Genomic DNA, 13,179 nt, shown 5'->3' with positions numbered 1-13,179 from the left:
GCCAAGTGTTTGCATAATTGTTTAGGGACACTCTTTGCCCCTCACCTGTTTATCTTCACCACTCTCTCTCTTTCTCTCTGTATGTCTGCATATGTCATATATATTTCTGTATGCATGTGTGCTTGATCTCAAGTATAAAACTTATAGCATCCCATGGTCCTGCCAGTTCAGCCTGTTGAATATGGGGTGACAGTAAAGCAGTTACTTCATACTAAAGCTTTTTGGTACATAGCCTCTGCTCATGTGTGCACTGGCTCTTCATGCTGTGTGTGTATCTACAATATCCTGGTGAGCTATATATAGCACCTAACAGAGTTTGCAACTTGATCCGAATTGTCTTTCAGGGCTTCAGTACCCTCTGTGTTTCTTTCCATTGGAAGTGAAACATCTCTCAGCATCCTTTCTTTTCCTTTTAAAGAAAATGCTATATATGTCTTTACCTGAAGATTAGTCCACAGCCTACCTGTAGACCTTCATTGACTCAAGCCTGTTTTTTTGTTTTTAAATGTGTTTTGTCCTTTGGGGCTGTCTAAATGAGGCTGTAGTGGATAATGATGGAAACCTTGTGCAAGGCAATTAATCCACTATGTAAGGGCATAATGGACGAAATATTATTGGTGTTGTTTTTCACTACATGCGCAGCGCTTGACAAAATACATGGACGTTTTGGTACTCGGGCACACTTAGAAGCACACGCGTAAAACAAGTGACAGCGCCAGTGATGATTTGGCAGTCTTTCTGTAACAGTAGAAAGGAAAGAAAGCATAAGTAAGCATGTATGCATTCATTGATTATATTCTAGGCATGAATGAAAAGTCTATTTCCTGTCTCCCTTTTAGTCCAGAGTTGATTTGAATGAATGTGTTCAAGCAGACACAGATTTGGTGAGCTGCTGACAAAGTGTTTCTTATCTGGTTAGGTGATCTGAGAACTTTGGGGTGAGTTACAGGGAGCGCTGCGAAGGTGAGCTATGAAAGAATAATGTGACATTGAGAACATTTCCACACCACTGAATATACTAAGACACTTTAGTACCAGAATCTATAGACTAGTAGGGGAAAAACTGGGCAAATCCTCAGTCTAAGTGAAAGTGCACTACGACTCGGGTGTGTAGTTCACGTTAATGTCACAGAGCTGTTGTTTCTGTGCCTTTCTCTGTGCTTATCTTTTGCATGTTTTGCATACAGTCCTGTCAGTGGATCATACTGACCAGTGTGCGCTGGTTCTCAAAGCTCTCAAATGACATCAATACCCTTTGCTCACACCAGGCACACTCAGAGCTGTGCATTCAGGCTCTTTAACTTGAGTTTGTCCGGTCAGGTGAAAACAATGCCATTTGAACTCTGCACAGCATAACAACAGTGAGTGTGAAGGTGTTAGTCCTTTCCTGGGATGCCGTTTAGACGTGACAGGGGAATTTGAAGCAACTACAGGTTAGATGATTTAAACTGTATCGTCGCATTGATGCAGAAACATAGTTTATAAGGTCAGTGATATTCTGGATGATTTAAAGAGGAAGATTTATTTTATTTTAATCAAACTAAATATTTGTGATACAAAACCAATTGCAGAAGTGCTCCCACGCTTCATCATTGCTGAGCTTACATGCTTCCTTTTCCAATCACTCTTGAACGTTAGCCAGATCTAACATTTACTATAATTTAGAAGCAAAAGCCAAACATGTGCAAAAGCTTAGATGATCTGGAGGTAATTTCCCACCTTGAGTCCAGTATTTACACAGCTTGTTTAATCCAGGTGGACTTTCCTCTGGGTTTTCTTTCTTCTCTGGACAGTCACCTTTCTGCTTCTACCTCTGACCAGCTAAAGGTTGTAGTGATAAGATTTTTAAAGTTTCTCATTCTAGAACTTCTGTGTACTAATTTAGTTAAAGGGTAAATTGTTAAGTCATGTTTTGTTTAGTGTATACTTTTGGTTCACTGCTTTTTTGGGGAATAAATCTTCAAATGGTCTCCAGAGGGACACCAGTTGGCTTTGAGTTCTGTTACCATCCATTTTCTGTTGTTTATCTAAGTTTGGCTTTTTGGGGGCAGTAGTCTAAACAAAGATGCCCAGGCCTCCCTCTCCTAGGCCACCTCTCTTTCTGCTTTTCTGGGAGGACATCAAGACTGTTGCAGCAGAGAGACGCAATCAATCCAGGGTGTCCTGGGTTTGTCCCGAGTCTTCTCCTTCTCATCTAATAGGTGACCAGGGGCCATTCTACTCAGATTCCCAAAACACCTCAACTGTCTCCTTTCAGTGTAGATGAGTACCAGTCTACTACCTGCCTGCCTTTCTTCTGAATGACTGAACTCGTCTTTGGCTAAATCTCATCATCAAGATGGTGAGTGTAAGAGTTGTGTGGACATCCATGCGACTGCTCTGACTTATCCACCGAGACTTTATCTTACGATGCACCACCTGCTTACCAGGTGACAGAGGTCAAAGAAGTATATCAGGAATGACATGTCTCCATCAGTCTGTGTCTTTGTCTGCCACAGAGTGCAATCCTTCAGACACCCTTAAAAGGAATTCAACAGATCTAAAAAGTTAGATGTTATTGTATGCTGCATGATATTTGTTGCATAAAACTTATTTTCATTTAGATCGTCTTTGACCTGCACGGACAAACATTGTGTCTGGTTGCACAGAGTGGCCATCCTTTCCTGTGCAGACTGGGAAATGTGTGTTCAGCTAGACACTGAATGGCTTCTGTCCCTCAGTCTTCCATTTCCAGCTGCTTCTGTGCTGTAATGCCTGCCTTCTGTCTGTACTGAGGCTGCAGTTCAGCCTTTTTCTTTGCTCCAGTTGGCTTTCTTCCCAGAATGTGCTGGAAAGGATACAACCCTTGACCCTCTGTACAAAATGAGCCCAGAATTTCCTTATCCGTGAGCTGAGGAAAAACTGCGAATTGAAAACCATGAAAAGATTTCCAAACTGTGAAGGTCTTTGTCAGATCTACGTGTGAAATGTTTACATTTCCAGGCATTAGCAGCCCAGACTACACGTGAATCAAGCATGTGAAATATCCACCCTGTCTCTGGCACATGAACTCAGGTCATCCTTCCTGTTGTCACTGTTCAGTTAGGCCTGTTATATCAAAAGGCAGCAATGCTGCATAGCAGGGGATTGCTAACAAATACTCCACCTACCTCAAAATTATCACCAGCCAATCCATGAAATTAATCTTTCTACAATTGTAATACACAGAAAACAGTTCTGAGTTCACAGATTGAGAAAATGAAACTTGATCTTTATTTTAGAAACTGACCAAAAGCGTAAAGTAGCAGAGACTACCTTCTCTTATCTCTACATGAATTTAGCTTTCTTCAAAACATTAACCAAATGTTTTAGAGTTTTACAAGTTACTTGTACACAGTAGGCTGTTATTTGAAAGCATCTATCATCCAGTAACTTGGTTGTAACTCAGATGATGCCTGTTAATGTTCTTTAGATGTGCTAATCCATTAACTGCTAAACTATTCAAACTCTAAAGCTTTGTTTTGGGGTTTTCCAATCTTAGTGCTGCAGAAATCCTTCGGTGTGTGTATAATAACTGGGTGCATGCATTCTTATACATTTGCACATGTGTATCTGTACACATAAGGGAGACGAGTTAAAGGAAAGACTTGAACTCTTGCATTCCTTTTATTGATAGGGATGGTTGCTCTATTATTCTGTAGAATAATTGTCCTTGTAGAAAGTGGCTCTGCAAAGCAATACAACATGTTCAGAGTATTCACCTTTACCCAATGATGAAACATTCCTATCCTGATGGGAGTGGCTTTTTCCTGGATGACATTACCCTCCTTCAGAGAGCATCATGTTCATGGGTTTAGCATTGAAAATGATGTGAATCATATCATTTCGCCTTTGCATTCAGCAGACCTCAGTCCAATTGAATGCTTATGGAAGATCTTTGTATTACCACTGCTATCATCAAGAGGGAAGACGTATCTTTTGGAAGAATTGTCTTGCATCACTGCAGTAGAGTTCCAGAGACTTTAAGAATCAATATCAATATGCACCGGAGCTCTTTTTGCAGCATGTGGTGGCTAAACATCTTATTTAAAACCCATATGTTTTTTGCCCCATATAATTCGTTACTTGTTACATCACCGTAAGTTAGAAAACAAAAGAGGAAGTGTTTGTCTTCAGACAACTTCCGTTGAAGTGAACAGTTGTTGTTTTTTTGTAGCCTTTGCACTATTGCAGGACCTTTGCTCTGCACATGGTTAGTCTATATTTATACTGTGCTGTGACATGTTTTGTTTCCATGGCAATCTGCCACAACAGTGGCTGTCACCTGTGCGCTGTCCCACAATGCACTGCAGTTTACTGCTAGAAGTACTATAAGCAGAGTGACAGTTGAGAATGCAGCACTGAATAGCACAGAGTTAAAATCTGTGGATAAACTTTTTCCACATGTAAACACGTCTATTTTTTCCCCCTTTTAATCAAAGGTTAGACAAGCAGTATCCTCATTTTTTAATAGGAGATAAGGGCAGGAGGAGGAATGCAAAGACTTTTGCAGCATAGACTATAAACAGAAAAAAACTCATACCAATATCGTTGAATATGGTCAGTAATTCACGGGGAGTTTATGAATTATTGGGGAGAGCTCTAAACAGAAATTCCAGAAATGCCGTGTACATTTATCCCTGTTTCTTCCAGGCAAACTTCTGAATAAGTTCCATTTGTTCCTTTTTTGCATGCATTGCCATATGGCAAAAATATGGTGTCCTTCAAAAATAGGAAATCTGACTTTCCTGCCTCTGTGCAGAACACACACAAATCAGCGACATCACCACTACATTTTTTGTTTTTAATTTTTTGAACATTGTCAGTAGTTTCCTTGATGATATGCTTCCATTTTTTTTCATCATCAGATATGGATAGTGATTTCCAATTAAATAACCTTTTAATGTTTGAGACCCAAGAGGGTAATATGTATACGAACACATTTCTAATCTGGTTTGTATTGCAGCAGAAGCTTGCAAAATTGGAAATGTCATTCACTAGAGAAAGTTTAAGGGCTGAGATTTAACATGTACTGATCGCTGTCACTCAGAAGTAGTTTGACATTACTCGTCACACTTGGTTTTTCTTTAGTGAAAATTGGCAGGAACTTGATGGCTGATTCAACATATTTAAACCTAAGAGAGCACTTATCATCATCCCTGTTAATTTTCTAAAGTTGCATGGCTTGCAGATCAATTTGGCTGCTGCAGGCTGACAAAGCAATGTTGTATTTGCCTTTCAGCTTTGTGTCGTCCCTTTGATTGCTTTTTTTTTTCTTTCTTTCTTTTTGCATTTAATTGTCCAACATTTAATCGGAGTATCAGTTGTGAAAGGTGGAACATGGCTCCAAAAGGCATCAAGTAAAAAAGGAAATATACTTTGCAAAATTTTAGAGAAGCTTTTTTTTTTTTATTGTGCACAGTCTTGAATGGCTACCCCTTTCACTGTCACTCTGTGACAGTGTTTACAAAGATTTCCATTCTTACATGCTTTGTTAAAGCTATGGCTTTTTCACAGTTGCCATTAGTGAAGGCCAGTGTTATAAATATAATGACTTATAAATTATTCCAGGAATCAGCACCTTAGGCTCCCTTAAGTAGTTGTCCAAACACTGAAGAAGAAAAAACTCTCCACAAACCAGGAGAAAGCAGTAAGAAGATTTCAATTCAATTCAATTTTATTTATGTAGCGCCAAATCACAACAAAAGTCACCTCAAGGTGCTTCATAGGTACAGAGAAAAACCCAACAATCATATGACCCCTATGAGCAAGCACTTTGGCGACAGTGGGAAGGAAAAACTCCCTTTTAACAGGAAGAAACCTCCAGCAGAACCAGGCTCAGGGAGGCGCGGGGCCATCTGCTGCGACCGGTTGGGGTGAGAGAAGGAAGACAGAATAAAGATAGCTTGGTGGATTCTTTGTGTCATCCAGAATGGATTCTTGCTGCCAAAGGGGATGTTAACAGGCCATTTGGCACACTGTTACAATGGTGAGTGCCCATATTAAACTATTTATTATAACCAAAGTTTAATATAATGAAGTCATCATATGTAGAAGTAATACTATGAGCCAAAAGCTTGGATTTCAGACTTCTCCAAATACTCCATGTATTGCTTCTTCATTGGTTTTTCTCCTACTGGAAGTGTATGATATCAAAGAGAGTAAATATCATGAAAAGGTCACCTAATGCTGAACGCGATAGTCCCACCCATCTGCTGTTCCAACCTTCTATTTTTGAGAGGTAGCCAATCAAGCGTTTAATGAGAATTAAAAGTGCAGCTTGGTTGAGAGCTTAGATGAATTGAGGACCTGCAGAGCAGGATAAATAAATAGTACTTTTGATGTGTGAATAATGCAAAGCTATTCTAGTAACTTAATCTTATGCATTTTGGAAATCCTATACTTTGCTATCCACAGTAACACTTTATATATTATCTGTATCTGCAATATTTTTGTTTCTCTTTTTATATCAATTTCACTATTTCAAACATCATCACAGTATGTCCCAGTCAAACTGTTCCTGCACACCCCCTTCACTGTAATGATTGGGTGTCATAGTTATTTACACATTCTCAATTAAATGCCTTCAAGGCTGTCTGGGTTATGTCACTTTTAATAAAAATTTTCACGGCCCGTTATAGAACTCAGCAGTATATTCACCAATAGTGAAAGAGACACCGTGTCTAACTCTGGGGAAAGCGGTTAGTGGTGATAAGGGTGACAATTTGGGGCTTGTTTACAACCTTTGCATGGAGTTGTGCATGTTGGAGCCACATTAACCCACATTTGTGACACACATTTAACTTAAAAGCACCATCTCCAGCAGAGCATGCCAACATACAAAAAAAACATATTAGAAAATACTTTAAATCCAGTTATTGTAAAGGAATATGCACAGATGATTAGATTTAGTCTATGTATTTTTGTGAGAATTTATTTGAAGAGAGAATCTATCATTAGTCCACAATCCTCAGGAGAAGCCACAGTAATCATTTCCACTTCAAAAAGAGTTACTGACATGATCCTTACAACTTGCATTTATACTTTATAACCTCCCCTTTTCTAGACCTTTGCCAGTATATCATGCAAGGCAAGGTTTTAAGTTGAATTAGTCCTTCACAGAAGCGATGTTATGTGAAGTCACACAGGTTGTGTTAGCCGTGACCTTACTGTAAGGTGGAGCACAGAGCGGCAAATCACATTAAACTTGGTTTCCTTCTCTTAGACTACATTTTGACTGGCACCAAGTGCAAATGCAGTTTGTTAAACAGCTAATGTCTAAAAAGTCAGTTTAACCGTATGTGCTCTTGCCTCACACACATTATTCATTCATTAGTACTGTTAAACACTTTGGCCTCTGTTTACTGCTGGGTGATCAACAGAGCAGCACTGTGTATTTGTATTTTGTTCTCTCTGTGACCTTGCAGGGCTGCACATGGGTAAAGATTGCATTGAGGCTTTCTGCCAGAGTCTCCAAGAAATGGCTAACGTTATTGAAAGGGTTGTATTTTAACCCAGTCATCTTTTCCCAAGCCCAACCTTGTGTTTTTATTGCCTAATCTGGAATAAACTGAAACTGAAAATCAGCAGGAGCAAATGTTTTGCAGAACAGTGGCAACAGTCTTGTTGCATTCTCAATCATCCAGTGTCCAATCATCCAGTGGCAACAGTGTCCTTTGTGGCCGCTTGCAGTGGTGTGTTAGATCTTCTGGGCACGTGAACACAACAGGTGAAAAGTAGTAATACAGCGGATCGACTGCTGATACAGCAAACACAAGGATCTAAATAAAAACCAGCATTTATACTGTCTGCAATAAACGGGTAACTCGGTGTAACAGAAACTAGTGTTGCCATCTGTTTTACTGAACTGATAACATAAACCTTTTGACACGCAGCTAAATCTCTGATGAAATGAGATGACTTGTCTTAGGAGCAAAAAGTACTAAGCTGACAGCTAACAACCAAACATGAAGCAAGACACAGCAGTCACAGCAGTTTGACTGTAAAATATTTCACCGATGCTAAAATGTTAAACTATGCTGAGCTCATACAGTAAAGCCAAGTTTAAGCTTTTCCTTTTTTAATTTATTTTTTTTAGACATTTTAGACATGGCAGATCTAATTGATTGTACAGTGATCAAAAGTAGTTAGCAGCTAGAAAGACTTGTGACCCACACTAGCTTTAGTTATATACACAATACATTACCTCTGATTGCTGTATACTCAGAAAAACTCGTGTTATGGTGAAATTTAGCGTGGAAGTACAGCATCTCAGAGCATCTGAAAAAATAATAAATAAAAAAAGGCTGAAAAATAGAATATAGCAAGCATCTTCTACACTCGCAGTCAAATTCCTTTTGGCAAATATATTCAAAACACTCAGCAAACCTCGAGCCTTAACTGAGAGAAATGATGTTTGTTTGAAAGAATGTAAGAGCATATGTGTGAGTGTGATGGCCTGCGTTATGTGCATTTATCTTGCATATATTGGCTTTACATGTAAACATCATGTGTTGTGGATTTTAAAACTCATTGAATTATTCCCCTTGCTTGTTTGGAGCACAAATTGGACGCAGCTGGACAAGATCCAATTTTCAAACTGAATTTGCTTCTCAAACAAGTTGTGCAAATGTCAAATGGGGAACATTTTCCTTACCACATTAAACCTCGCTTTTGCATAAGCACGTGTCCAGCTGACACTTGCCTTTAAAAGCAGCAGCAACTCAAGGAACATGTTAAATCGAAATTGCATTAATAAGAAAGGCAGTAAGGCAAACAGCGTGAGGAAATTAACGCGATAATGCCAGCTGTTACTTTTATTTCTCTGCTGCACATGTGTGCATGAAAACAAATCTTTTTCTAATAAGTTTATAAAAGTGAGGAATGGAAGCAATGGAAAAAATGTTGGTTTGCGTACAAGACAAACTTTTATGAACTGGCTCCTGAGGATTAAGTTTTAAAGTGGGCTAGAATGAGCAGCTGCTCTAACTTAGTAACTGGTAGTGAATGTGCTCATAATACAAAACTACGCCGAGAGATTTACAGTGTATGACTGAGGTCGATACTGTACATCATTGGATGTTATTTTACATTTCGTATTTGGAAAACTGAATGATCTCCATTTAATCAACAGTTGCCGATTGAACTTGTTTGTCTTAAGCAGATACTTCAAGTTAACTCAGTAAATATTGTGCACATGAGTATAAATCCTTTAATTGTACACACCCTGCTCTGCTTGGCTCAAGACAATAACTTTTGTTCTTCCAACCAAAGGCAACAGTCTTTACAGTAAAGTTATCATCTCATCTGTCTTGCTCGGAAACAATGGCATGCTATGTCATGGGCTGCAGTATGCATCGCATGACTTCATGGATATCTGTAACGAGATGCCATTTATGAAGTAATCCCCCCCTGGCTGCTGGCATGTACATTTCCTATGCTGGGGATAAAACATAAGAGCTGTTTATAATATTTTACTCAATCTATTTGCATACACAAGCATTTGCTAAATATTATGAACACATTACTTGATGCAAATTGAGACTATAAAGGACTTCCTCTATTAGTTACAGTACGAGGACAGGTTAAACAAAAGCTGAAATTTATAGCTTTTATGAAGGTAGGCTGGTTGGCAGTATTGCAGTATAACAGAGTGCATTAGTTGAAACTAAGCTGGGATCTTCAGAGTCTTGGAACACTGGCATATTTGAAAAGAGGCAGTTCAAATATAGACACACTTCCTGTCAGTCTCCATCAGTCCACTGAGTGAGCATTTCATTTAAATAGCTGCCTAGACAGACTTAGTTGTTGACATTCTTGGATGACTGAGCAGAATTGTTTATGAATAGCAGAATTTCAAAGTTGGGTGAATGATTTGGATATTTAGATGCTGAAAGAATTTATTTGATTGTTTGTACCAAAGTGTTATTTTCTCTTTAATTACTGTTGTATTTTGTGGAAAGTGTAAAATGAGTACTATTATGCCTTTTTTGTTTTGGGTTTTTTAAAATTTTTCCCCACAACATTAGAAAGGAAAGTGCATGTACTTGTGTGTAATCTTGAGTCGTTGAGGAGCAACTAAGCTGAAACCCCGTGCACGGTCACTGCATTAGCTTTTGCATGTGCTAACTATGAAGTTGGCAGGGCCCTGTAACTATTTATACCGCCATGCGACAGAGTCATTTTTAACATATGTTGCAGCATCTCTCTCAATATAATCAGGGAATCTCTGAGCTGATGCCTGCTTATACTTAATTTTGTGTCACCACCCAAAATCCCCATTTTGAACCAAGAAATATACATTTAGTTCTCTGTATTAATTCTTTCTTTGACAGCTTGACTGTTGCATCACAAAAACAAACTACATCATGACGACGTGTCCTGTTTTACTGTATGCAAACAGTGCGTACTATAAAACCATATGTGTCTGTGTGTATGAGTGTATGTGTGTCAGTTGACTTTTCAAAAGGCTGAGCATACTTTTTGCAGTCAGCCAATGAAGTACTACGGCCTGTAACCCCCCTCCACCCTCCCCACCTCCAACCACCACCACCACTATGCACCTTATGCTTGCATTTGTGCTGTGTGCTAGCAGTGTAGTGTGTTGTCATTTACTAAGGCACATGTATCTGAATTGCTACATAGAGTGTATCAATTTGTGCAGCTTTTGAAGTTATTTCTGCATTAGTTTCTTATTTTTGGGGGGCTATGTAATTGGTCAGTATGGCTGATTTATTAGTTTGGTAATGTGCAATTTATAAAGAAGCACTCCCCGGTTAAATAACGAGCTAGAGGCTAGAGTATATTGGTGTATATACATTTCCAGAGTGTGTCAGCATGTTCTTTAGCACACTTAAGACTTGAATCTTAATTGAATGTATAATGAAACTCCATTATCTCTGCTCTTACCCATTATGGGAGGCTGAGTCTTATCCAATTTCAACTTGGGTGTAAAATTTATCAACATCTTTCATTAAAGGGCCAATATTTTAGAATTTGAGATGCATATGACAACACCATATTTGAAAACACCAGAAATAACTGTAGGAGACCGTATTTGATCAGGAAAGCCACAGTCTGTGTGACCAGATGGAGAGCTATAATCTTGTCAACATGAACAGAGAAGCTAGACAGCTAGATAGAATTTTCAAACCTGACAGAAATTAAATGAATACGGACCCGATAGGGATTTGATTTTTACTTTCTTTATTTCATTAATTGCACAGATGTCAGGTTGATCTGATTTATTGTACTTTTCAAATGTCACTATAATTAAGTACTTTATCATATCTCAAGCTTGACTTTTAAAAATATTATGCTTGTGTGTTGAGGTCACCATGTAATCAATGCAGATGACATCAATTAAAGTCAGTATTTGAACTTTGGAGAGTTGGATTATAACCCCATTTCCAAAAATGTAGAAATGCTTTGTAAAATGTAAATAATAGAATGCAATGATTGGCATTGTCAGAACATTTTTAGACATCATCATTATTATTATTATGACGGTTGATTATTTATTTATTTATTTATTTATTTAGCATGGATCAGGACACCAAAAGACTAGATAAGTTGAGAAGTGCCATCCATCCATTCGCTTCCTCTTATCCTTTTCAGGGTCGCAGGGGGTGCTGGAGCCTATCCCAGCTGTCGTAGAGTGAGAGGCGGGGTACACCCTGGACAGGTCGCCAGTCTGTCACAGGGCAAGTTGAGAAGTGATTAAAAAAATAAAAATAAAATGTTGACATCTTTATCGTTAAAAGACTGATGCTGTGATAGCTGTGATGTTCAGGTCTTCATGCCATGTCATTTCATGAAGTCAAGAAGCAAGTTTGAGATTATTTAAGCTTTGGCAAATGGTTTGTATCCTGGTGGAAGCAGGAAGATTGGTACACTGTGGTCATAAAGGGATGGACATTGTCAGCAACAATACTCAGGTAGGCTATAAAATTTAAACAATGCTCAGTTGGTGTTCCAAGAAGATATCCCCCACACCATTACACCACCACTACCAGTCTGAACAGGTTATACATGGCAGAAAGGATCCTTGCGTTCATGCCATCTAGAAATTCTAATCCCACCTTTTGAATGTTACAGCAGAATTCAACACTTGTTTTATTACACAATGTTTTTCCAGTCTTCTATTGACCAGTTTTGGTGAGCCCAAGCTCACATTGCAGTCTCATTTCCTATTCATAGCTGACAGGAGTGGCACCTGGTGTAGTCCTTCCAGATCTGAGGCATGTTCAGAGATGCTGTTCTGCATACCTTGGTTGTAACGAGTGGTTATTTGAGTTACTGTTGCCTTCCTGTTGACTAGAAGCAATCTGGCCCTTCCCCTCTGACCTCTGGTATCAACAAGGCATTTAATTTCAGAGAACTGTCGCCCTCTGAATAGTTTCTCTTCTTCTGACCCTTCTTTATAAACTCTGAAGACAGGTGTGTGTGTGTGTGTGCGTGTGTGTGTGTGTGTGTGTGTGTGTAAATCCCAGTAGATGAGCATTTTCCAAAACAATCAGGGCAACCAAAACTCACTGCAGTTAACTACCGTCAGTATAATTCTATACTGTCTGATTCTATATAATTCTATGCACAGGAATGTAAAATCACACATGCATGCACTGAATCCTTAACAATATATAAAATTGCAAGGCTTTTTTTGCTTCAGTCCAAATTGCTTTCTGAGATTTGCTAAAACATGCACCTTGTGTATATTTAAAAAAAAAAAAAAAAATGAAAAAAGGTGGGTCCTGACAGGTCAAAAAACAAACAAACAAAAAAACACATAGCAGCCACAAGGGTTACCACCATGGTAGGAAGCTTTAATTGCTCTTGCAGTAATATAAGACCACATTAATAACATTGATTTTTACTTCACCTATGGTTGCTTTGCTTTTTTGTGTGTTTTGGAGAGGAGATGCATGCCAATCTCCTGCATAAAACGGAGAACAAACGAGAGACGCAAATAGCAGTACAAAGAGTGTGTACTGCCACTGTGTGGTTTGTAAAGTCCCATTTTGAAGATTCAAGTTGAGCTTTTCCACCATCGCTATCTTTGTTGCAAAAACCAAAAACAAATGTGATGTATATTAAACATGCAAATGTAATGTAAACTCAATTCTCTCCATTCACTCTGAGACAGGCTTCATTTTCAAGCAGCCA

General features: G+C 38.7%; 1 protein-coding gene across 2 annotated transcripts in view; it reads left to right on the top strand.

Annotated features, from left to right (window-relative positions):
• Positions 1–13,179, top strand: part of bcl9l (bcl9 like) — a 28,979-nt gene that overhangs the window by 2,287 nt on the left and 13,513 nt on the right. The gene's annotated exons all lie outside the window — the stretch shown is intronic.

Source organism: Neolamprologus multifasciatus, chromosome 14, assembly GCF_963576455.1.
Source record: "Neolamprologus multifasciatus chromosome 14, fNeoMul1.2, whole genome shotgun sequence".
NCBI classification, from domain to species: domain Eukaryota; kingdom Metazoa; phylum Chordata; class Actinopteri; order Cichliformes; family Cichlidae; genus Neolamprologus; species Neolamprologus multifasciatus.
This window is presented reverse-complemented; position numbering and strand designations above follow the sequence as displayed.